Source organism: Pezoporus occidentalis, unplaced genomic scaffold (assembly GCF_034315485.1).
Source record: "Pezoporus occidentalis ecotype Australia unplaced genomic scaffold, CSIRO_AGI_Poc_V1 ctg2, whole genome shotgun sequence".
NCBI classification, from domain to species: domain Eukaryota; kingdom Metazoa; phylum Chordata; class Aves; order Psittaciformes; family Psittacidae; genus Pezoporus; species Pezoporus occidentalis.
Window position 1 is genome coordinate 21,778,255 of NW_026913855.1, and position 23,793 is coordinate 21,802,047.

Here is a 23,793-nt window from a genome sequence, read left to right on the forward strand (position 1 = left end):
TATGTGTATCATGTTTCAGATCTTGAAACAATTTGTTCATCTGTTCTGGTTTAACACAGCTGTCTGCACCTTGTTGTAACCTGTCATCATCTGTTGTTGGGTCCTAACACTCCATCCTGCTTTTTCACGCTGAGTTGAACAGATCTGGTTTTGGAGGTGGTTGCATAATGGGGAATGAGTGTTGTTTTTTGTTACAGTTTTGTTTTCTTTTTCTTTTCTTTTTTTTCTTTAGAAGCCTTAATTACCCTTCTGAAATTTTAAATAAACATCTGAAGGATTTATCAGGTAATTTCCAGGCCAGTCACTTTTGTCTTGATTTTGCGAAGGAGTACCACTGTGTTTTAAAAACCATAAAAGTCATAGTTTTGATAGAGATTATGTGAACATGTTCCAGCTCAAAACACGTTTAATCTATTCACAAACTGGCATTAAGTCTTATTCTGACTGCTTGTTTTTTCAACCCATCTGTAAAAACGGAAAACCAACTAACCAAAAAGGGTCGATTTGGAAAAGGTGTGTTTCCCTGTCTCAGTCCCAAGGACTGCTCTTCGAGAGCCCAGTATTTCCTTTGTGGCAGGACTCCTATTCCCCCCCCCCCCCCCCCCCCACCTCAAAGTATTAAGAGTTATGGAAAACCCCCAAAGCTTGGGTAAGATGGGCTACTTGATACTTTGGATATGTGATCCACAAGCTAAAGGGGAAATAACTAAATGTTAATGATATTAACCCTATCTGGCTACACTGTTCTGGCCTTTATCTCCCCTTCTTCCCTTTCATCAGGGATGGGTATAACTTTCACACACCTTACAGAACAAATCCACTCTTAGTTGTTCTGATTTTAACTGGAAGTCTTAAATAATGGTGCTGTTTGATAAATAATAGGAGGTTTGTTTTCTTCCCCTATTCCCTCTTAATGCCTGAGTGCTTGCTTCTGTGAGTGGTGAAGAGGTTGCTCATGTTCTGAATGCTCTTGCATTTAATTGATTATAACACTTTGCATTGTGTCTGTAATGGTTTTGAGTATCACTGACTTTTCTGATGAAGGATGCCCTCAGGTCTAGAAGTAAATAGAATCATAGAATAGTTAGGATTGGAAAGGACCTTAAGATCATCTAGGCTCAATGCCCCTGCCATGGTCAGGGTCACTGCACTAAACCATGTCTTCCAAGGCTCTGTCCAACCCAGCCTTGAACACTGCCAGGGATGGAGCATTCACAGCTCCCTTGGGCAACCCATTCCAGTGCCTCACCACCCTCAGTAAAGAACTTCCTCTAATCTAAACTTCCCCTGTTTAAGTTTTAACCTGTTACCCCTTGTCCTGTCACTACAGTCCCTAATGAAGAGTCCCTCCACAGCATCCTTATAGGCCCCCTTCAGATACTGTTAGGCTGCTATGAGGTCTCCACACAGCCTTCTCTTCTCCAGGCTGAAGAGCCCCAACTTTCTCAGCCTGTCTTCATATGGGAGGTGCTCCAGCCCCCTGATCATCCTTGTGGCCCTCCTCTGGAATTGTTCCAACAGTTCCATGTCCTTTTTATGTTGAGGACACCAGAACTGCACACAGTACTCCCAAGTGAGGTCTCACAAGAGCAGTGTTAGAGAATCACCTCCTTCGACCTGCTGGTCATGCTCCTCTTGATGCAGCCCAGGATGCAGTTGGCTTTCTGGGCTGCGAGTGCACACTGCTGGCTCATATTCAGTTTCTTGCTGAGCAACACCCCCAAGTCCTTCTCTGCAGGGCTGCTCTGAATCTCTTCTCTGCCCACTACTTGTTACTGTTTTCCAACTGGACATTGAGCCATTGACCACAACTCTTTGCATGTGGCCATCCAGCCATTTCTTTATGCACCAAGTGGTCCATCTGTCAAATTGATGTCTCTCCAAATATTTTTATACTAGGTAAAATACATTGTCTCTGTGCTATTGAATAGCTGTAACTCCTGGAAAGGCTTTGAGGTTTGAAGAAGAGGGGAAAAATACCCTGACCCAAGAACAAAAAACCCCTGCAAGGGTTGTTTTACTGCTCTCCTTAAAGGTGAGTGATGTATGTTTTCACATGCTATAGAACTACAGTGAGGATCTGTAATTCTTCATTGTGCAATTCAGACTTTAAAATAGCAAGATTGGAAATACTCAGCTGGCAAATATAGTGGGTCACTTAAGCCCTGAACAGTTTTAACCTTGTACTCAGAAAGGTCATCTATCTCTGCAGTTGTGCTGTCACAGAATGAGCATTGCTTCCTCTCAGCTGGTCCTCTCCACTGTGGGAATGGGTGAAGATTGTCCTACAGATGTGCAAAGCAGCAGTTGGTTTAGTAGTAGTGGATTCCAGAAAAGCAACTAGGAAAGCTCACTTGATTCCTCATACTTCAGTAGCAATGACCGTGCATCTGTGCACTGGGTTTAAGTGCTTATCTTGCCTTCCTCCTTCTGATCCATGTTAATGTTTTGGTTCTTGAGAATGCAGAGGGAAATCTGTTGGTGAAGCAGAGACTCTAAACGTGCTAGCTTTATGCAGTGGAAAATAAAGATGACTGATTTTATTTATTTTGAATGTGTTCCTTGTTGTGTTAGTTTCATTGCTGTCTGGCATGAGTAAAAAAAATTAAAAAGTTGCATTGCCTCTGTCTAATCAGAGATGATAATGCATCTTTGGTGCGTATTAGGAAGAAGCTCTTCCCTGTGAGGGTGGTGAGGCTCTGGCACAGGTTGCCCAGAGAAGCTGTGGCTGCCCCATCCCTGGCAGTGTTCAAGGCCAGGCTGGATGGGGCTTGGAACAACCGGGTCTAGTGGAAGGTGTCTCTGCCTGTGGCAGGGGGTTGGAACTGGATGGTCTTTAAGGTCCCTTCCAACCCAAACCAGTCTGTGATTCTATCATTGGCTAAACAACAGTACTGAAATTGATATGGAAAATGTAAAAGCAAAATAATGTTGTGTCATGTTTATAATCTATCGCATTTTGGCATGGGCTAAACTTAAGTGTTGGAGACAAGGGGAATTATCATTTACATCTACCCTTTTGAATTATAGGTATACTTGCACATAGAGGAAATGTTTTCCTTTTTTCATCTGTTTTAACAAATAGCATGCCTCTGACTTACCCTTGGAATGCTTTTGTTCACCTGTGACTAATGAGGAGTGTTAGGTATTTCTAATTAGGTCTTATCTGGCTGTTCTGACACCAGTCCTGTTGTTCATACCCGTTAGAGCCATTCTGCTCAACCCTGTCTCCAATTTCAGTAAGAGACACAAGACACTGGAAACGAATCTGTGAAGCTCATGTGTGCAAAGGGAATAGATACCAGGTGAAGGAAGATAGAATTTCCTGTAAAGCAGCATCTGGAGTGGATTCCACAAAAAGCAAGTAGGAAAGCATGCTGATTTCTAGCACTTAAGTAGCAACATTATGTACTGGTATGTTTTGTTTATTCCTCTGGTTCCCCTGCTTCACTCTTGCTCCTTTCTGCCATTCTGTGGCATTCAGTCATTCACATTCATAGCAAGTCAAGGACAGAATTCATCCCTGTGCCCTGGTGAGACCCCTCCCTGCAGTCATGCATCCAGCTCTGGAGCCCCAGCATAAGAAGGATTTGGAGCTGTCGGAGTGAGTCCAGAGGAGGCCAAGCAGATGCTCTGGGGGCTGGAGCACCTCCCCTCTGGAGACAGGCTGAGAGAGCTGGACTTCTTCAATCTGGAGAAGAGAAGGCTCCGGGAAGGCCTCAAAGCAGCTTCCAGTGCCTAAAGGGGCCAACAAGAAAGCTGGAGAGGGGCTTTTGACAAGGGCAGGAAGGGACAGGACAAGGGGGAAGGGCCTTAAACTGACAGAGGGGAGATTTAGATGAGATCTGAGGAAGAACTTCTTCCCTGTGAGGGTGGTGAGGCCCTGGCACAGGTTGCCCAGAGGAGCTGTGGCTGCCCCATCCCTGGCAATGTTCAAGGCTGGGTTGGATGGGGCTTGAAGCAACCTGGTCTAGTGGAAGGTGGCAGGGGTTTGGAACTGGGTGAGCTTTAAGGTCCCTTCCAGTCCAAACCACTCTAGGATTCTATGATTCTAAGTTTCCAAACTGAAAATCCAAATATTAAATAAGTAGGAAATCTCTTGTCTTAAAGGTACTTCTAGGTCAAGACTGGGACAGTTCCATGAACTCAGGTGAAGCAGCACAGGTCAGTAGTACTGCCACACTTGAGTCCTCAAGTCCCTGTGAAACAATCCATTCACAAGCACCGAGTAAACCTCAATTTAAAGAGCACCTGCTGTTCTCTGTGTTGAATCCTTTTAATAGAAAAATTATAGTGGCTTAATAGGTGTTTTTTAAGATGTGCCAAATGCTTAAGTGCTCAGTGAAGTCAATTACCAGTATCCATGAAAAATTACCTGCGGCTGTGCTGCGCTCTCCATGTCCTCATTGCTTCTATCCATATGTACTAACAGGATAATCCTCTCTGTACTGTGCTTGTTCCTGGAGGAGTGGTGATACACGAGGAAGATGAGGACCTCTGTAGCAAATTTGTGTGTTGGTGACGAGATAGTAATGGACAAGTCTAGCACTTAAATTATGAAAGTTTACAGGTGTTGACCTTGAAACATAAGTGTCACAAATTTTCATGCTTTCTTACAATAGTAAAATGTTGGAGACAGTTCAGAATTCTCCAATAGTGTTTTGCTTTAAGGCTGTTGCCATGAGAGTGTGTCATTGCTGAGGAAGCCTGCAAGGTCCCAAAGAAATGGGAAATCCAAACTCTCCCTTGTTTGCCCATGCTCGTATATCAGCTGACACTGCAGATGACATTCTTTACTTTGGTCTAATTTAGTAAAGTTGCTGTTGGCACCTGTAACTTCCTTCTTGGTTTTCCTTTTCCAAAGTCAAGGAAAGAAAACATTTCATAGTCCAATTGAGATTATGGTGTTCTTCATTCAGGGGTGCACTGACAGCTGGGTATGTTTGATAGATATTCCCATTGTACTTTTAAATGTGCGTAGCATCACTGACCACTCCGTTGACTCTCTGACCTGCATAGTGAGAGTCTGTCATCTGTGGAAGTGGAAGGGAAACAAATGGCTGTGTTTTTGAGCCACATCACGACTTGACAGATTTGGTGTGGGAAAACAGGGAGTTCTCTAATGCTGCTCTAAAAGAGTCTAGTGTGAGTAAAATCAGTAAAGAGAAGGACATGTTGAATGGCTTGGGGACAGATAAACCCATTTCAGCCTTGTTTGCTGGACATGGGACCTCAGTGCTTTTTATAACTTGCAGGCTGAAGTCTTCTGTTCTTTCCTTACCCTCGTTCACCTGCATCTGGAAATAGTAGCTAGCTGCCTTCATGGGGCAAAAATGAAGCATTATTAACTATGGCTTGAATAGGATGGAGCTCAGAGGTTCCTTTGCAAAGTGATAGCAAGAGTTTCCACAGCTGAGAAATGCTGCTAATGAAACAACATCTGCTGTATAAAGAATGAGGGAATCATCTGTCACTGGTGAAGAGAGCACTGCCAGCTGTTTCTTAAACAACTTCTTAAAATATAAGAATTTCATCAGTGTCAGTGAAAAGGGAGCTGGGTTGGACATAGCCCTATCTTTTAGCTGAAGGTGTTGTGTATAGGTGGCTTATGCTGTAAAGGGATAGAGGAAAACCACTGAGGAGAACAGAACACGTGGAGAGTTGCTGGTTGTCTTTGCTAGCTTCCTAATGATAACCTGTCAAAACCAGATGTGCTGGATACTCAGCTTGCATAAAAAGAACAATCTAGAGCAGAGAGACTTTATAAAAAACTTAAAGACTAGCAAAAATAATATTCTTTTTAAAAAAGCTTTGCAAACAACCCTGTTTCTCACAGTCATGGGCTGGTGAGACTTTCTTGGTGGTATGGTCATTTGCAGTGGTAGATAAGGGTGAGCTGGACTGCTGAAGTTTCCAGGAAACTGGGGTGACGTGAATATCAAAAGAACTTACTAAGTAAAACTTCAGTCTGGCGTCTCTAGCTGTACCTGTGTTAGTGAATTACATGATACTTAGTGACATCTGGTAGTGCTGGAATACAGTATTTGGGCTTTTTGTTTGCAGAGTATTTCCTGTTGCAGTCTTTGGCCTAGGGCAGAAGTACTCTCCTGGAGACTGGTAAATGCTATTCAAGAGCTGACATGGACCAGGATTGTTCTCAAGCCATTTGCGTGTAACCACCCTGGTTTAAAAAGTCAGTCTTTAAGTGGGAATGCAGCCCTTTCCTGGGCATGTTTAAGTTAACTGTGCCATTGAGCTTCCTAGTAGGGAGATAGCCTTTGTGCTCCTGACTGCAGGAAGCATAATCAGTTTAGCAGCCTTTCATTAGAGGACAAGTGAAATTCGAATAATGAAAGCTTCTTTTTGTCTTTGTCCTCATCAAGTGATATTAGTGTTCAGCCCCAGCTAAGGCAAAATGGCCACTAGAGGAGCTTCAGTTGCATAGAGTTGGACTGAAATAAGAACACTCTCCAGTTATAGCTCAAGACTTGACTCAGGTTCTTACTGCTCCTTTTTATCATGTGCATGCAACTGAATCTGTACGTTATCATTCTCAGTAACATCTCAAATCATTAAATATGTATATCTCCAGTCTGTGCTTCCCAAAAATATGGCAGGTTGTTGAATGACACTGTCCAAATGTAGGTGTGGGCATGTGCTTTGACAGATAAAGCATATGACAGAAGTCACTGTGGATCTGTATTGATTAGGTATAACAGTAGGAAGAATTCCTGAATTCTTAACTTTATTTTTAGATGTAATTTGGCTGAATATTTACTGTACAATGAAATGTTCCAAAATAAATATTTCAGAAAAGGATTAAACTTGAATGTGCAAGACAGTTTTTTCTCTTATGCATCAGTGTTTATGGAAGGAACTGGTCAGAAACTACCATTCTCCTTAAAATTGCATGTTCTGAATGCAAAAGAGAACTGCTTTCACCAAGCCCACTCAACCACACAGGAAGCTAGAGGTGCTGTTGGGACTGCAACAGTGAGAGGTAATTTTAGTAATTCAGTCTTGTTAGCAGAAGAGCTCTTCAACTGTGAAAAGAGATACTTTGGTCTTGCTTAAGTCGCTTTTATCAAGCTTGTACTGAAAAGGAATGTGCTTTGTTGTTTCTTACCAAGGGCTTTCTCTGCGTTGGTTTTTGGTGGTGCTTTTCTTTTTGTGGATGTTTGAGTGTTAAGGTTGTTGTTTTCCATTTAGATACATTTGAAAGATCTATAAAATGATTCAGAGATCGCTTCTGTCAAAATATTTAATCTCAGCCTTCTCTAGGTGTTTTCAGCCTCTTGTCCTGTGTATTCTGTTTTGTAGTGAAGTTGAATGCTCTGTTCCACCCTCCCTGGTTGTGCACTGACTAACCAAAGACAGCTGGCTGCTGGAGCTCACCTCTTAATGAGCATTTCCTGCCCTGTCCAGCCTTTCAGGATTGTTGTGGAAGGTCCTTGGTTGGTCCTTGACACTGGTGATTTGGCAATCTATGAGTCATTCTCCCAACTTTCTAGAATCATTGCATGTTGTTTCTTTAGTCAAATCACTCTTGACATATGAAAATCTGTGGTGCTGTAAAAACAGCTACACTTGGGCAGCTGCTTATTTACTGTCTGATTGTATGAACCTCATGAGTTTTTGACTTTGTCAACTTGAATTGCTATTGACGACGATTTTTTAAAGCCTGTCCCCTTTAATAAGCATTAAATGTGGATATTATTATAGAGTATCTGCTTGCTTTAAAATTTAAGACCTTTATTCTTCCATGTGCTACCTGCAGTTGGGAAGTATGGTCTGTTAGTACAAGTAAGAGTTGCATGACTACCATTAAAGTCTAACTTGCTGTTCATGAATGTTTCCATAGAAGATTATTCACTCTTGGAGTTCAGTGAAACTACTTCTTGTGTTTTGAAGACTCTTTAATTTATTAGTCTAACCTCAGCACTTACAACCTGTCTTAGGAGAAGCGCTACTTAAAAGCCTCAAACCAAATCTAAAAGTAGAATCTTTCAAATACAGTCAGCTTTATCTGAGATGCCACATGCGAGTGTGCAAACAGGAATGTGATGCTGAACAAAAAGTCATTGACAACTTGGCAGTGGTACCCATGAAGGAAGAAAGTCCATCCTATATTCTTGGATAAATTGGTGAATTCAGGTATGACCAAGGAGACAACATAGGGGCTTACATCTATAAAGACAGTTTTCCTTGTGTTGGGCAGTTGCAGTTAAGTTGCTGCTAGCATTATTCCTCTAGGAGAGGACTGGGATGAAAATCTGAGATGCCTTCATGTCCGGGTTTCACAGCCACCACGCATATAAGACTGCGTTTGAACCCGTGGTATTTGACAACGTGACACTGCTTTGCATGAGGAATGCTGTAGCTGCAATCTGTGCCACCCTTCATAGCTTTTCATATCAAGTGATCTTCATGTACCATGCATATTTAAGATGGGGACTTTTTAAAGGAAGCTGTTCAGAGATTGGGAAGCAAAGTGTGAAGGGTGAGAGACAACAGGAAGCTTTTAGCTTTCTCTTGCAGGATATGGGAAACAGTCTGAATTTGGGTATAAGAAAACAGAAAGTGTCACTTGTTTAGAGAAACTGAGGGAGCCTATAAAGGCATCTGGTATGAGGAATGTCACATTCTTTGTTGTAAACTTCATTGCACTGAAATCTATTTGATTGAGCTGGGTAAGGGGGATAATACAGACTGTAACTGGAGGTTTGCTCTGCCACCATTGTCTTTGGCAGCAACATAAACCAGATTGAGACAAGCACTGCTTATACAGAAAGTACTAAATTATTGGAACTAGAGACTGTCTAATTGGAGTGATTTTGTGAGGGGGGGGTATAAAGAATCACTTCCTTGCTTCTGTTAAGCATCCTTTCTGGGTGCTTTCCCAAGGTAAGTTGCATGCCTTTCTCATTGACCAAGGAGAGGTGGTACTTCACTTCATTGTCAAAAGGGCTCCCGCTGGAAACCGTGAGACAAGTACTTGATGCTTAAAGTAGTAAGAAACTTTAAAAATTTATTTCTAAAAAGCAGAAATAAATTTTTAATGTTTGCCCTGAAATATGTGTATGCTTGTGGGACTCCTCAGAATCTGTTTTATTATAGATGGGGGGCGCATTTGGTGAATTCTCTGGTGAGAAAGAAATAGATGGTAAGAGACTGGGTTGTAAGCAGAAGGTAGTTTAGTGTATTCATTGGATACAGGTAATTCAGGGGAGGAAATCTGTGTAGGAAACTGGATGGAGTTAGTGGAGCCATTGAAATGCTTATTGCTAAAAGTAAAAGGAGCTTGGGAACCAGAAGAGCTGAGGAACAAGAACGACTGGTGCAGGATGTGGAACTGGATATTATAGGGATAGCAAACACGATGGGACAGTATGCATACCAGGCACTACCTGTTTTCTGATAGCTCAGGCAAGATAAAATGCCGAGTGGGTGTGGTGAGGGGATGTAAACGAAATCAGACTGCTGCTTCTCTGTGCTGGTTTTCAGCATCACTCGCATACAGATTGTGTTCACAGTATCACAGTATGCTAGAGATTGGAAGGGACCTTGAAAGATCATCTAGTCCAATCCCCCTGCCGGAGCAGGAACACCTAGATAGTGTTACACAGGAATGTGTCCAGGCGGGTTTTGAATGTCTCCAGGGAAGGAGACTCCACAACCCCCCTGGGCAGCCTGTTCCAGTGTTCTGTCACCCTCACTGAGAAGAAGTTTCTTCTCAAGTTTAAGTGGAAAACTTAAGTGTTGGGGGGAAATGAAGTTGCGAACTTGGAATTGGGATTGCAATGTATAAACAGACTCTCTTAATGTTAAGATGGTTCTCGGGAATATTTCTCCAAACTGGAAAACAACTATGGCTAATAATGGAACACATGAGTCAGTATTTGCTGGCCAGGTGATAGATGACACCTTTTCCAGCTATCCACCAATGCTTCTATAACAGGTCAGTCTCCTCCTCAATTTATTATGTGAGAGAACAAGCTGAGATCTATCCCAGTCTCCTGTAAGACCTAGCATATAAAAAAAGCCTTTGCAGCCACACCTGCAATCTTAGCGAATCTGTCAGTTTGGGGAAAGTAAGATTTAGCATTTCTGCTTGTCAGTCAAGAACACCCCATACTTAAGTTAAAAAGCAGTCTTTACAACTGTGGGTAGTTAAGACCACCTTGGTAGTATTGGAATTCTTTCTTTCAAGGTTTATTTAAAAAGCAACTAGAGATGCAAGGTTTACTGAAGAAAGAAGTGTTTCTGCCCAGACCAAGAAACTGCAGTAGATTTTACTTCACTGCTATTAGAACCATGGTTGATACAGTGCTACCCATGTTGAGAAGGAGTAGCACTGCCCAGCATTAAAAAAGGAGCTAATGCTTTTCAGTTTCTTGAATGTTCTGCCACAAATAAGTGGGTGGATCACAGCAACATATGTGGGATGAACTTAAATGGAGCAGACTGTTGGGCTGTGCATTTAGGGCTTGATGCCTCTGGATGTGATCTGAGTGTTCATCAGTTGGAAGTAGGTGGGGAGAGGGACCCTTATGCCCCAGTTTATTACAGGATGGCTAAACTGCAGATAATGATGTGGCAAAAGAAAACGTGGGTTTATGATGTGTAATAGCAGTTTCTTTCTGCTATTATAGAAAGGGGAAAGGGGAACATTAGTGTTACCACACAAGCAAGAGCTCAGCCTTAATGCTTGTGTATCTGAATCATGCACAAGCTATTTCTCCATTCTTTAATTAACTTAGTAATCATAGAATCCTAGAAACAGTTTGGGTTGGAAGGGGCTTTAAAGCTCATCCAGTTCCAACTCCCGGCCACAGACAGGGACACCTTCCACTAAGACCAGGTCGCTCCAAGCCCAATCCAACCTAGCCTTGAACACTGCCAGGGATGGGGCAGCCACAGCTTCTCTGGGCAACCTGTGCCAGGGCCTCACCAGCCGCACAGGGAAGAACTTCTTCCCTAGATCCAATCTAAATATCCCCTCTGTCAGTTTAAAGCCATCCTCATAAAACAGAGGAGCAATAACTCTCCACCCCTTCTGGAAGGATCAGGACTCTTTCAGAAGGTTTTACTCGTGAGTGATTTACCACTTCTTAAAGCTGAAATAATTATATTTTCATTGGGCTGTTTTCTCATTTAAGTGAAAGGTCTGGCATTTTACTTCTGTGTAACATGAAATGTGCATCTGTAGGGAGAGGAACAAGCATTAGTGTTTCTATATGATTCTGCATTAATGAGCAGGTATGGAGGTGATATTTTCTTGTGAGACTGGCTTGATTACTTGCTGGGATGAAGATCAAGTTCATCCATGGTTGTTTCTCCATGGAGGTTGAAATACTTAACTGACTCTGTGGCTTAGTGTATATTCTTTTCTGTGGAGAGCTGCATGGAGAGTAGAAGGAATATTACTTTGATAGATTTCTGGTTTTTTAGATGTGCTTGTTTCACAATAAAGAAACATGAACAAAGTGTAAAATACTGTGTAGAAAAGTTTGGGGCACCACACCCAGTAGATGAGGAGATAGTTCTCTGGTACAGCTGGTGTGTATACTTTCACTGAAATCATGGCAAATGTGCAGAAAATAGTCTGATGTTGGCAACTGACATACAGCTCCTGAATTCTTTCTTTTTCCAATATCTGGATCTGCTTAAAATATTAATCCAAGTATCATTAATCCATAAGAGAATACAGCATATGCTTTTCTAGTTGAGTATTGCGTCTAGCAATACCTGTAGGTTTTGCCTTGTGAGTGTGTTTAAAAACTTTGCAAAAGAGTCCAGTCTGACATTTGGAAGTACAGAAAATTGTGTGGAGTTGGTACAACCTCAAAGAAAAAGAAAAAATGCATCATCTTCGCTTTCTTGCTTATCTCAGGCTAAAACATGACAGTTCTGCCATGTCAAAGCCTTCAGAGTGTCGTGCACAGTGGCTCTACACAGTAATAACTGATGATTGGGCCACAGATGTTCCTGGTGCCTCTTTAGCTTTGTTCATCTCCAGGCAGATAAAAATCAGCATGTTGAGTCCAGTGTGGCTGTTGCAGGTGGCCCAGCTGTGACTGGACTGCTTTGAAGCCATTGTATGAGCACCTGAACTACTGCTCAGTGGGGGGATGTGCTAATCATCTTGGATTACTTCAGCTTTAATGGTGTGTTTGTAAAAACCTATTAAGATATATAATGAGAGAAAAGTTGCTTGCAATTTTCATAGTATATTCTTAATAGCTTGAGCAAGTGTTGATGTGAAATAGCTAAGTAGTATTCCTGTTGAGGAGGGAACATTAAAGAAAGCTGCTTAGGTGACTGTAGTGGGACTGCAGCAAAACTTCTCAAGTTTTAGTTAATTTTGAGTAACGCAAATCATGTCCTAGCCATCCCCCATTAGCTTACATCCAGGTACTCCACAATCATATGGCTTCCTCTTAATTGTGAATGCATTGTATTTTGCAGATAAGCAGTTTCTGTGGAGCAGAGGACCTGAGAAAGGGAGCACCCGCTCTTGAGGTATGAACTGTTTTTCCAATGACACAACACTAAATCTTTAATTAAAGCAAAGGTTTGATGCAGCTATCTTCACACACTAAAACTACTTCTGTTGTGGAAAATACAGGTCCCATCTAGAGTTCTGAAATGTCAGAATCTCTGACAGAAGTTCAGTAGCAAGGCTTGGCAGAGCAGGCATGCCTGGCTGTGACAACTGGGGTGTTAAATGGATGCTGGGAGAGTCTGCATGTCTTTAAAAGGCATTGTACAGGGAGTTCTGTGACTCCTGCAGAACAAACTTGCCTGAAATGCACCTACCTTTCCATTCTTTTATGTTAAAATCTTATGTTAAACACTCTACTTTCTATTCTTTTGCATCATTCCTTTTTGGGTATTTATTAAAGTTTCTAACATTCCCTGGCTCTGTTCAAGCAAGCAGGCTGGTGTGTGACTCAAGGGATGCCCTTTTTGGCCAGCTGGACCTTCTTTTCTTACTTTTTCTGCGTCTAAGGGCAGATAACTTCTTTAACTTGGGCATTCAGATCTTTCTATCAGTGTAAGAGGACTACAGAAGATTAAAATGGGCACACTAGGCTAAGAAAAAAACAAGTCTGAGTTGATTTGTTAGGAATTTGGAGCAGCAGGTCATCCAAGTTTCTTGTCCTAGCTACCCTTTGTGGAAGGCACCCTAAAGCTACACTTTCAGTGGAGTCTACACTTTCAGTGGAGTCTATAACATGTTTTAATGAAGGAATTAAATTTCTTCATGGTGTTTGGTATGGATTGAAGGATCCAGGTGTCTTCTGTGTTACAGTTTGATCATCTTGGCAGTGATTGATTGTTCTCAAGTGCTGCCTATTTCTTCAAGAAGCAGTATTATCTTGTTTACTAACTAATATTTTGTGCTGCCTTAACCTTAAGGTAGTCTGGAACGTAAACCAATGAAACGCAGAGCACGAACTTGGGCAAAAATGTCTAAGCTGTTAATGTCAGGCTGCCGGTACCATCCAGTGATAACCTGGCTGTAAAGAATGCAGAAGAGTCATCTGGATGCAGTTGAATGACAGCTTGTTTTAACATCACCACCTGCATCCACTGTGATTTACTAAAAATATCTTAAAGTGACAGTAGCCTTGTGTGTCTCTTAAAACTTTGTTCTGGGTATGGGCTAAAGTTGTTTCTAAAATGTCTTTTTCTTAGTCTCCTTAACTGGCTGGAGCCAGAGATGGCACTGATAAGTGCAAAGGCCTGGCTTTTCAGTCAGGCTGATGCTCTTGTGTGTCCATTCAGGGTGTGACTGGAACCAGGGGCAGCTGCACCACTGGTTGGTTGTACTGCATCCTGTGGCTGCCTGCCAATACATCTTAAGTCCTTCTCTAAAAGCTGTTTGAACAAAAGCCAGATAAGATGGCTTATCTCCCTCTGGGCTGGATGGAGGGAGGGGAGGTGCCCAGAATGCCTTGGGTGCTTTTCACCCTGGCCTGGATGGAGCTAAAGAGGTCATGGGAGGTGGACTCAGTGCAGGCAATGAGTGCTGTGCGCAGCTGAGCAGAGAAGATGCCACAGAAGTGTAGAAGCACTACATTGCCCTTCCTGCATGGTCCAGTCTGGAACTATTTTCACTTTCCACTTCACTTAGCTTTGACCAGTGTGATCTTAATGTCTGCTGGACTCCTTTGATGTCTGGAATTAATCTCAGGCTTCAGTTTACTTGTTGTGTTGTTAACTCCCAAGTTGTCTAAGGGGGTGAGTTTGGTATGCTATGATTTTCCTGCTTTCTTTTCCCCATTGTACAAAAATGAGGGTTACAGTGTTAGCCACCTCCTGGAGTCCCAGGGTTACATATAGTTGTACTTCTCAACATTTGTTGTTCCATGGTTTTAGGACATGGAAGCAAGCAGGTGTTTCCCACAGACTGTATTCAGCAGCTAAAAATGCTTCCTGAAGTAACTTATCCGGGAACATTTAATCCACGGTCATTGACTGCTTAGATGAATGAAGAAACTTCCTCCCCAACATCCTTTGGAGCAGCCTGGGAGAGCAGGCAGGAAGGAGGAAGTGTTTGTGTGAATCTGGTGTTAGCTAGTTGGTTCTTGTTGGATGACCTGGTTGAGGAGTATCTTGGGTTCTTTACAAAACCTGTTCATCTTGGCTTGTTAGTCTGAAATAAGTGGGTTCTTCCTGCTTATTTTGTTATGAGCTCTTTCAACCAAGCACAGTTGCATGTTTGGTCATACCTGCTTGCTTAAATAACAAATACTGAATATGACTTGTGCCACTGAGAGCTTAATTTGGTTATTGTATTGGGTACATGTGTGTAGGTGGGGAGAAGGTACTTCTAAAAACACTACCTGCTGGATTAATTTATATTTTTTTTTATAACTGCTCTAATGGGGAAGAAGCATGTACAAACCCATATCTTTAGGATCCCTTTATTGATCAAAAGTGACCTAGATTGGGGCTGCTGCTGTTATTAATAGTGGTAGCAGCAAGCAGCTACTACTTGTTGGGTGACTCCCTGCTCCCCTCCTGCAGCAGCGTTCTGCCTACAGAAAATTCTGCTCGCACAAGGAGAGCAGATAAGAGGGCTTTCTCTGCCTCTGTGCTTTAGCTAACCAAGAGTGATTGCTTGTCCTTGAGAGGATTTAGCAGTTTGCTGGAGGAGGGATTGGTTCATTATCACCCACCCTTCTAAAAGGGAGCTGAGAAAGTATGGGCTGACCTTCGAGGGTGAGAATGCCAAGAACAGGGCTGAGATGTAGCCCTTGAAGTACGAGAACACCTGTGGGAAGAAGGCAATGCTACCATGTCACTTTATTACTGATGGTTTTACTTCCTTAAAGTGATGTGGGCAGATCCTCTAATTAAATTTAAAAAGGTGGGGTTTTTTTCAGTATTACACTACACAATGATTTACTTGGTCCCTTATCCTTCTCCCCTTGGAAGGCAAACTGAGTGTGTCAGAGGGCGCAATACTGTAATACTGGATGTTGCGGCTGTATCTGCAGTAAGGAAGTGAATCACTCTTTAAAGAAACTCATAGACTGTAGCTGATAACATTGCGGGGAGACCTGAGATTTTTATTGCTCTTTCTTTCGTGAAAGCTCAGCTTTTGTTTTCTAACCAGTGCCTTGTTTTTCAGGCATCGTTGAATGTATTTGTTATCAAGAGCACGGAAATGTAAATACAATAGTGGTTGAACTGCAGTAGCTACTCCCTTCCTCCTCTGCTGGCTTCCTGCATACATTTTGGAAGGTGGAAGCTATTCCTCTGCATTAATTCATTTCAGAAATGAGCATTCTTTCCCCCGTTGCCACCCCATCAGATTTTAAACCCAAAGGGTATGAGCAAAGAGAAGCAACTGCTCTCACATACCTTCCTAGAGACTGAAAATTAACATGAGGCCTCTTGCTGAAGCTGCTCTTGGCATTTTCCTGTGCTCCAGCCTGATGTAAGAGTTGTCTAACGGGGCATCTTGTTTTCCTCCACCTAACCAGAGAAGCCATACAGGCACCATTCTAGCTGAACTAAGTCTGCATTCATCTGCTGGCAGCATTTGAGCATGTTTCTTAGAACAGAAACTAAAAAATAGGAGCAGTGTTTTGCCCAGAATTAAGTTTGAAGTTATTTGTGAGAGTTGTTTCCTAAATGTGATTCTGCTTGCTCCAGCTGGGTCACTAGTAGCTGGTGCTGGTAGCTTTCTTAGGCAGGCAAGAATTTTGTCACTGAAACCAGCTCAAGGTAATGGGAAGATGGAAGGGGTAGAGTTTGTTCTTTTGAGTAGCTCAGGAAGAATTAGGTTCAGCAGTATGAAGGGTGTAAGTGGTTAAATGGATCTCGGACTAGGGCTGTCGTGTTTTTTTACAAAGTCTGTCATGAACTTTGGCAGTAACAACATTCTGGGGAGGGTTAGTTATCTCCAATTACCCAGGTCTACCTTGCATAACCTGACACTTTTAATGCTATTAATCTGTATATACTGCACTAATGCTGCTCCCTTTTCAGAACTGAGGAGTTCCATGATGCTCTTATGGCACTTGGCCAACTGCATGACTGAAGTTGGCTAAATAAAAATCCCTGGTATCCTCTCTAAGAATAAACATCACGTGAGAGCAGCAGTGTTTCCCTGCTTTGAGAGAATTAAAATGGCGTGCTGGTAAGAAATGACAGCAGCAGCTTAAGGGCTGAGCTGGCATCCTTCTCTGGCTAAAAGGGATAAGCTACAAGTCTAGAGGAAGCAGAAGGGTCTGGCATGTAACCTTTAGCTTTCCTTGCTGTTGAGTTTGTCAGTCTGGGATGACTTTGCTTTCAGAATGTACTGTTCTTATAATTCAAGAATCTGATAAATACCCTTATGAAGGAGATGTGAACATACTTGCTTACCTTCTGGTCTAGCAGTGTTCCCTTTTGGGCCTTGGCCTAGAGCTTAAATACCTTTTAATGTGCTATTGAGCAAATTTCTGAGCACTTCACTGTATTTTTATCCTTTTATGCCTCTTGGTAGCATGGGAGGTGCTGGGAGTTTTGTAGACATCTGGTAACATTGCCTCTAGTGGGCCTGCATGTGGCTTGTGCTTTTGCACAGCAGGAATGGATGCTGAGATAAATGGTATCTTGCAAGTAATCCCCTTGCAGAGGGAGAAGGTCTCCGCTCTGCAGGCCTGTGGTGCATTAGCACTGGTAATGAAACACAGGAATGTGCCTTGTATTCAGTGGTCCCTCAGAAAAGTGTGCTGTGTCCTCTGGAAGGCTTATGGTGACTCACTGGGCCTTTCTCCTCTTTGCATACGATTCTGAAGCTAAATTATCCTTCTACCTTTTGTTTTGAAGCTGTTATATTACCACATAGGAATGCCTCTTGGATCACAGCAGGCAGTATTTACTTCCTAGCTTCTAGCAAATCCTTTTATGAGCTATTGTAGCCAAACGCCTCAATTCTGCTTGAAGAGGTGCCCAAGTGTGTTCAGCAGTTTAAAAGTTGTATGCTTCTACCTTGATTTTAAAGGACTTCTGATTAATTATTTTTTAAACTTTATTTTTTTTTCTTACTTGTGTGTAGGCACAGATTTCCCTACTTACAAGTATACCAACAATGACATGCTGTGGTATGGAATACTCCTTTGGCTAGTTTGGGTCAGGTGTCCTGTCTCTGCTTCTTCCTGGCTTCTTGTGCCTCTCCTCACTGGCAGAACATGAGAGACTGAAAAGTCCTTGACTTTAAAGTAAGCACTACTTGGCAACAACAAACATTGCTGTGTTATCAGTATTGTTCTCAGGCTAAAGCCAAAACACAGCACTGCACCAGCTACTAGGAAGGAGAAAAGTAACTGTTACAGTTGAACCCAGGACAGCTGCTTATGCTTGGTAAATGGGCCCATTCACCCCAAACTAGTTTGCCTGCATGGTTGCTGAGTTCTGCTCTGGCCAATGCTCTGAAACCTTGGCTGGGCACTAACAGAGCATTTTCTTCTCCTTTTTTAAATGTCTGCTTCCATAATGCTTTGAGGTTTTCAAAATGGCAAACCCCCACTTCTCTACTAGTTCAAGTGTGTCTGTTCTGTGTCCAGGCTCACTTTTGAGGCATGTTTGTCAGCTCTTGAAATCCTGAGGGGGGGGGCATAATTCTCCAAGGCAACTGCTGACTCCATAAACCAATTTACTTGCTTATAGCTAAGATCTTGCAAAATTTGCATGTAGCTAAAACTCATTTCTTAGTATGAAAGTGTGGTTTGTTTCTTTCTTTGAAAGTTTTTTGACCTTCCACTAGTGGAAAACTTTAAAGTATTGTTTGCTCTTTGCAAATCTACTTGGAAAAGCATTGACAGGTTTGTTGTTCCACTCATCTGGTGCTGAAACATCAAGATGATGGTGAGTTGTCATTGACGAAAATAGTTTGTTAGTCAACTTTCTCATTTTGAAGCTACTAGTTCTGTGTCCTGATCAACAGGTTCTTATGCTATATAATTATGTTGTCAAGAGAGGTGCTTATTTTAATTTAAAGTAGCTACTCTAATATAGTCACAAACACAACTAGAATTATTTATCTAGGTAAAGGAGTAAAGTTTGTATGTAAACCGAGTTCCTGCAAGCAGTGATGTGCCTACCTGGCTGCAGCCAGAGGATCAGCATAGTTGTGTCTGCAGTAGCTGCCTTCTGCAACCTGTGATGTTTTATGCTCCTTGCTCAAATATTATCTTGCTTTTTGGTTAACGCTGGCTAGCATGTTGGTCTTGGGGTGCTTCTTTAGAGAGTCCATTTGCTTGCAGCTGATGATGGAAGTTTCCAGGCTTTCTTGTGAGCATCGGATCATGTATCTGAGTAGGAGAAGCCACAAAACTGCCCTTTAGGAGGTCTACTTGCAAAAATCTTTCCAGTGCCATTTATGACTTCATTTGTCCTTCCTGATAAACCTTGTGAAATGAGGGGGCAGAGTTGCTGAAGGAGGTCTTGCCCCTTTCTGCCAACCCATTTCCACAAGCTTGAATTGTTCCTGCTGCTATACAAAAAATTTAACCTGGAATTTTCTCAGCTAGCTACAACAAATTTCTTGTATGCATGAGATACAATATGGATGTAACATGTTAAATACTATTTAATGGCTTCTTATTTTACTCTTCAATGACAGCTTCTTTTGACCAACTTAATTTCAGCATCTGTCCTTTGTGCTCTTTCCTTCATATCCTGTCAGAGGTGTATAAGGGAAAACGTTTGATACCATGAAGGCATTGGTGACCTGTACAGCGGTATTGCAACCATAATTCAACTGGACTTAGATCTCCGAAAAACTTTCCTCACAGCATGACTTGAGCTCTTCCTCATCTCCTGGTTTGTAGTCCCAGTGTTCATACTGTACAGTAACAGTAACAGAAGAAATCACCTTAGAAAGTAAAGCCAAAATTCTCACATAAACACAAGATCCATTATTCTGGGAGCCACGTACACAAATCAAATGTGAAGTAGGATGGATTTAGAGGAGCTGACAGGAGGACTAAGTGAACGACTAAGTGAATGAAGTCAACTTCTGTAGTGAATCTTCTCCCTTTTTAAGTGCATTCATTAGTTGTCTTTTCCAGGCCATAGCAGTGAGATGCTCTTGTGGGGAGAAGAATGAGGAGGTACAAAATTCCTAATGAAAATGAGAGTTATTGGCAGATACTAGGAATGTGCCACCCTGTCCTTCTTCCCAAGAGAGGGGACTCTTCAGCGAAAGCCAGAAAGCCATTATTTTCTGGGTTTTGCTCCTGGGGAGGTGGAAGCTGCTTTTCTTTCTGAGGCATGTGCTATTAAAGGAAAGCAGCTGAGAGGAACAGCTGCTTGCCTTGCCTGTTTGGTTTGTGGCTTAGCAGTCAATATGCAACACAGAAAGAAAGTGCTTTGCTAACAGCAGAGTTTTTATACCCTGCCCCCACTCTTGAGTGTCTTTCCCTCTGTCCTCTGCCAAGTGAAAACAGGAGACTCTTCCCCTCATGATTAATGAAACTCTCCTTATTTGGTACTGCCTCTCCTGGTGAGCAGCACAGAAAATCTTGTCTTCTGTGAAGCAGCCTGAAAAGCAGACAAGGATGGCTCTGGGGGAGCTGCCTTTTTAAGTTGTTAAGGAATAAGTCATTTTAGAGCTAAAACTTACAAGTCTGTGCAAAAGGTGGGCAGACTCCTTTATTTTCCATGGATAGGCATTTCTGATTTTTGGAGATGACATAGCAGTTTTTTTAGGTCTCTTATTTCAATGCTTATAGGCCTTTGCAGAGCAGGGGACTTGAAAGTCCCTCACAGTTTTTATCTATGAACTCATCTTCCATGCGGCTTTTTTGAAGGCCAGCCAAGTCCATTAATCCCCACCTTCTAGAGTCCCTAATCCCTGCTGGGGCTTATAGGAAAGTTATTCTTGTACTTGCAGCAGAGCTGCTCTGGCAGAGCATCTATGCTGCTGTAACTTAAGGCAAGTTTATTACTGTGACTTTTTATCAACTTGGAAATGGTACAACTCATAATGGAGCAGTCTAACTTGGATGATCTTACCCCATCTTGTTGAGTGGTTAATAGTAGTAAAATTGCCCAAAGGGACTGAATAATTTGGGAGGTTGGTGTTCTCTTATCTCATCTTGCTGTGCTTAAGTGTAATTAACAATAATAAAATGCTCTTTGCAGGCAGGAATACATGCCACGTGTTTTTTGGGAATGGGTGCAAATGAAGTGAAATCAGGCCTGGAAGTGCTCCGCTGGGGCGATTCTTTGCAGTTATGTCACTCTTCCTTTTCTTAGCCTGACACTCCTAAAGTCTCTTGGCTTTGGTTTTTGTCCAGTTGTGGCTAGGCTGATGTAAGGCCCTCTTCCTGTGGGAGCCTTCCCCCTTCCCACAGCCCTGGTTTGCTCAAAGACTTTTCTTTGGTTCCAAGTGTTCAAAACCTATGTAGATGAGGCCCTCAGTAACATGGTTTAGTGGTGGTAGTCCTGGGGTAATAATTGGACTTCATGATCTTAAATGTCTTTTCCAACTCGGTTGATTCTGTCTAAGGAAGCTTCTTCAGACACTAAGGACTAGTTCAGGTAAGCTTCCCTCCATTTGTTGCCCCTCTAGGCTTTATTTGTGATTTGGGCATAAGGGAAATCAGAACAATTTTACCTCAGTTCATGTTTGTTCACTCTTGACAGTTTTGGTAGTGCTGGTCAGCTCTCTGTGTTAAATCTTCTGTTGGTGGAAGTGGTTTCTTAGGCAATGTAAAGGCTCTTGCTGTCAAATGTGCTGCCTCTCCAGTGGTACATACCATGGGGAAATTACAAAATTCATTTCAGGCTTTCTGACAAACACAGAGCAATTTCAGTGTCATTTCCAGGGATGTGGTATTGTTACTCTCTTGGGTGTCTGGGTTCTGTGACCAGAATTTGGCTCTTTTTAAGGCCAGATAGCAAAAGAAGTTGCTGACTTAGCTTTTCTGCTAAGTATATGCCTATTTTATAGGCATAAACTTCATGCTTGGCATTTCCATGCATCTCCTGGAGTCATTGCATGTCGTTACTTACCTGCTTAGAGAAGACACATTCTGTAAAGAATATCTCCTCAACGTGAGCAGAGGCGAACTTGAAATAAGGTCAGAAGGGAATGTAACCAATGGAGAACCTGCAGCTGAAACTCTGAAATCTGAGGTAGCAACCACCGTCTCACTGCCCAGTACAACTGCCTGTGCACACTGAACTTCATGCCGAGATCTTTGGAACAGGTGAGGGCTAATCTGTGCCATGTAAATGCTGTGTTCCAGAGAAGTAATGCTTCTGAATGTGAGCATTCTTGAGTAAGGTAAGTTCAGCCTTTTCAGGTTCGTCGACAACTCAACACTTTCAGAGCAACAACTGGGCCTATTTTATGACCTCTCATGTTTTCCTGAAAGCAATGCTTTAGGAACAAGTTCTCTAAAGGGAAATGCATGAATACATGAACTTCAGTGCTTTGTCTTCAGATGGTGCTCTTCTTCCTTCTGTTCCATGAGGCAGAAGTTCAGTTGCTGTGTCCCAGTCTGTGGCCACATGTTGCTGTGCATGATGGGAAATGTGGTGCTTTGGACAGGGTGCTCACAACCAGGATCAGCGACTCACCAAGGGGCTGCTGTTCTTTCAGCCTCATGAGTTGGTTGTAACAGAACATGGCAGTATGCTAACAAAAGCCCAACTATTCATATGAGTAATGATAACATGTATAGGTAATACTTGTTTTTACCTTAAGCTGCATTTTCATATACTTTTCCATGCAGGAAGAAGGTGGGCCATAGTGAGAAACTGATCTTTCTTGTGTGTATACATGAAATTCTTGCTTTTGGAGCTGACCTCCCAGATGCATTCTGGTTGTCTTCATAGCTTTGCAAGTCAAGCACTTCCTGCTGTGCTGACTTTTGGCCTCACACTGTAGACAAACTAAAGCAACTGCAGACAAATAATAGCTTGTGGGTCTTTTGAAGCAGCAGGAGGAAGGCCTTTATATATTAGTAGGCAGGATCGGTGGCTGCCTTTCTGTTGCAGGACTCGTTAGGACTCCTTGAGGTAGCATCATAGCACTCAAAGTAATTTTAGCTCTTGAATTAACAGCAGGAGAGTTACCTGAAAATTTGAATGAACAAGATTGGCCATTGCGTATCAGAGATGCAAATTCTGGAATTATTCCTCTTTTTTTTTTACATAGCCTTGTCTCATTTACATTGTTATCAAAAGCCATTGCATGAATGAAATTCTCTCTCTACAGCAGAACTGTACTACTGTGTGCTCTCCACACTACTTTATCCTCTCAGCTGGGACAGAAATGCATCCTTTCCAAAGCTGTGTAGGTGCCCAGGGAGGTTGGAGGCTGGTTTTGGTTTGGTTTTAAGGCTTGCCTTCAAGATGCAAAATGGAAGTGCTTTAGGACATTTTTGTTCTGTTCATAGGCTTTTGATCATTGGTTTAAAAAATATGAACAGCAGCCTTCAAAACATGTCAGAATCACAGAATGGTCGAAGGTGGCAGGGACACTGGAGATAATCTAGTCTAACATTCACAGCTTAAAGCAGGGTCACATGAAGCATGTTGCCCTCTGTACTGTTGGGTTTTGAACATCGTCAAGAATAGAGAATCTGCCACCTCTCTGAGTAGCCCTGCTGCTCTTGAGCTCTTAGTCCAAAGTATCTGTACCAGTAGTGTTGGTTATGTGGAAGAGGATTAATGGATTTCTCTGACTTTCTTTTATTGTCATAACATAATCGTAACATGTAGTCTTAAAGTACTAGTATTTATTTCCTTTCCTTCTCTAATAACAGTTCTGGCTACAGTAATCAGCTTGTGTGGAAGGCTTCTGTAATAACAGGGAGTAGCGCAGTTGGTCCTCTCCAGGACACTTTGCTCAGGCAGAATCCACTTTTTTTCGTGGGAGAGGTGAATGTTAACTTGCACATGGCAGGAGAATTTCCAGCCTTGCAGGTGATCTCTTGCCATTAGCTTGGCTGCATGGGTGGCTTCTCTCTTTGTTTTTGGAAGCAAATGCTTAGTGAGATGCATTAAACACCAGGCTAGGAGGCTGAAAATGGCACTTCATAAAACAACAGAGCCAAATTAAATGTTGGAATGACCCAACTTCCTTGTGGACCAAGATCACTATAAAACCGAGTTCTTTTGGCTGGTGCAGAGCTTGTATTTTAAATGAACATTGAATTCCTCTTTGAAGAGTCTACTGTAGATGCAGATGGAAAAGTTGAGTGATGCACTGATCTGTGTGTTAGCATAAGGCTAAAGTTTCTTGAAAACCATCATCTTGGTTGACAAGGTTTCTGC

The 23,793-nt window shown here is 42.3% G+C and overlaps 1 protein-coding gene across 3 annotated transcripts in view; it reads left to right on the forward strand.

The window, feature by feature from the left end:
- Nucleotides 1–23,793, forward strand: part of LOC134163382 (microtubule-associated protein 4-like) — a 69,876-nt gene that overhangs the window by 19,806 nt on the left and 26,277 nt on the right. The window contains exons 2-3 of one of the 3 annotated variants that reach the window (XM_062618209.1): nucleotides 1,900–2,035; nucleotides 12,469–12,522. The exons of 1 other annotated variant lie outside the window; for it this stretch is intronic. The gene's annotated coding sequence lies outside the window, so the exon portion shown is untranslated. The remainder of the gene's footprint in view (nucleotides 1–1,899; nucleotides 2,036–12,468; nucleotides 12,523–23,793) is intronic. One more of the 3 variants, XM_062618210.1, reaches the window with a different exon arrangement.